This window comes from Haplochromis burtoni, unplaced genomic scaffold (genome assembly GCF_018398535.1).
Source record: "Haplochromis burtoni strain Fernald_Lab_line unplaced genomic scaffold, NCSU_Asbu1 Contig_2799, whole genome shotgun sequence".
In the NCBI taxonomy this organism is placed as follows: Eukaryota; Metazoa; Chordata; class Actinopteri; order Cichliformes; family Cichlidae; genus Haplochromis; species Haplochromis burtoni.
Window position 1 is genome coordinate 1 of NW_024585160.1, and position 2,282 is coordinate 2,282.

Here is a 2,282-nt window from a genome sequence, read left to right on the forward strand (position 1 = left end):
TCGGGTCTGTCCGCCGGCAGTACCGCTGCAGGACGCAGCGCTAACAGCTGATCCTTACTGTAAACAAAGGATCTCTGCTCTGGGTCCCCAGACACGGGTGAAAAAAGTAGAAATAAACTGAGAGAAACGACCAGAACTAGCACAAAACGGTAGAACATGGTTGCAGAGTCTAATTACTAATACGTTAGTTATAAAAAAAATTACGGGAAAAAAGATAAGAAAGAAAGAAACTCAGAATGAGCAGAGCTGCTGTAACAGGCTGCCGCACACGGGGGGCGCCGGAAGTGAATACATTTCCTGTTCCCACTAGGTGGCGCTGTCCTTGATGTCAAATGTGACAGTTGAAATATGTTCAGGGGTGGAGGCTCATATGTGTGCTCTTTGGTCCAGATCGGACAATGTATGACAGAATGAGAGGCTATAAGATTTTCATGGCGAGTCATCGAAATTCGCCGTGGCGCCACGGCCTCACCATATCACGAAAACTCAAAAGCTCCGCAATTTAACATGGCCCAGGTGTGTAGTTGACACTGACCAAAGATGAAGCTTATACGACCTAATCCCAAGGAGGAGTTCGAAAAAGTTCGAGGCATGGAAATGGCAAAATTGGAGCCAAAATGTCACCTTCACGTCCAAATGCCGGACTTCCTGTTGGGTTTGCGTCAATGTGCCCACAGAATTTTTTGTTCGTCTTGGCATGGTACACAGGTGTGTCAAATTTCATACATGTAGCTGAAACGATGTGGTCGTAGGGCTGCATTTAACAAGGCATAGGTGGCGCTGTAGAGCCATTTCCCAGTGCTCATATGTAAAACCATTAAAATACAAAATTTTTCACCAGACCTGGCATGTGTGCAAAATTTCATGAGTTTTTGAGCATGTTTAGGCCCTCAAAAAGGCCCTTGTTTTGCCTGAATAATAATAATAAGAAGAAGAAACGGAGCAGATACAAAAGGGCCTTCGCACTTTCGGTGCTCGGGCCCTAATAATAATGTAGACAGACAGAAATCAACAAAAAAAAACAGCAAAGAAAAAGCCCACAACTGTGTTTGCACATATTAAAATTAAATGTTAATTATTATTATTATTATTTACTAGTCTTCAAAATAGTTACTTCTAATTACGTCTTTACCATTTGTTTCATGAATTGGCAACACCAAATAATAAATAAAAAAGAAGCCAAAATTGTTTTAATATGTTTTGATTAGTTTGTTGATAAAATGTTCAATCTCTAAAATCCACCACTTCCTTTCACAATTTCTTGATTAGATTTTTTCCAACCAAATATTAAAAACCCATTTAATACGAAGAAAGAGAGAAAAAAATAGAAAAACTTATTTTCTAAGTAAATAATTTTTCTCTTTTTTGAATAATAATGACTCACTGCTGCTTTACTTGCTACCTACCGTGGAGCGCAGCAACACCACTTGGGCATCACGGGCTGTGGTACGAGTGCAGGTGGACTTGACGCACCATTCTGGCATCCAGTAGAGCACCAGGAGAAGGAAGCCCCCTGTACACAGCACCCCGAGGCCCACCAGGGCCAGCCGCCAACGACACAGACGGTAGCCCTGCAGCTCCTTAACAAAAAAAAAAGAGAAAACAGGAGCACAGTATGGCACGTTAGGTAACACAGTATGTAACTTTCTGGTAGTCCCACAGGAGTTAGCAGTGAAGACAAAGTAAGCGTAGCGGTCATCACTGTAGACTGGACCGCAGGTGGGGTCGAGCAGCGTGAGCTCACTGGGGTTCAGGCTGGGAACAGACTCCAGTTTCACAGCCAGAGTGGTTATGGTACCATTAGGGAAACACTCAGTAAGCGGTGAGAAGAAATTGCAAGCCATCGAGAAGTAACTGATGGGCACATTAGATTCTGGATCCTTCAGGATCACGTTAATTCTGGTCATTTTTTCAATATGCGTATATGTGAAATGAAAAATACCATCTCCTCCTCTTCCCCCTTGTTGACAATCTTGAGGTCTTCCTTCTCCATGCTGCAGAACAGTTTGCCAAGCCCCTTCCTTAGTCACTGCAAACAGATCAGACAAAATGTCAACGGTGAACAGTGCGGGAAACATTTAATGCTGCGCTTACACTGTGCGATTTTTGGCCCATTTTGAGCCGATTTTTGAGTCGTGCATCGTGTAGTATACGTGGGGTAACGAGACGCGATTAACACCTCACGACCGATCATCAATCGCTTGGTCGGGAGGATTTCAAACAGGTTTGAAATCCTCGCGACCGTCGTGAGGGTGTCACCGCAGTTTCTCACACTGCGCACG

At 43.7% G+C, this 2,282-nt stretch overlaps 1 long non-coding RNA gene across 1 annotated transcript in view; it reads right to left on the bottom strand.

Annotated features, from left to right (window-relative positions):
• Positions 1-7: 7 nt before the first annotated feature.
• The window catches only part of LOC121813825, a 9,774-nt gene continuing 7,499 nt past the window's right edge, over positions 8-2,282 (bottom strand). Inside the window, exons 2-3 of the long non-coding RNA XR_006053903.1 lie at positions 1,943-2,029; positions 8-1,580 (exon numbers count right to left, since the gene is read on the bottom strand). This is a non-coding gene — a long non-coding RNA (uncharacterized LOC121813825). The remainder of the gene's footprint in view (positions 1,581-1,942; positions 2,030-2,282) is intronic.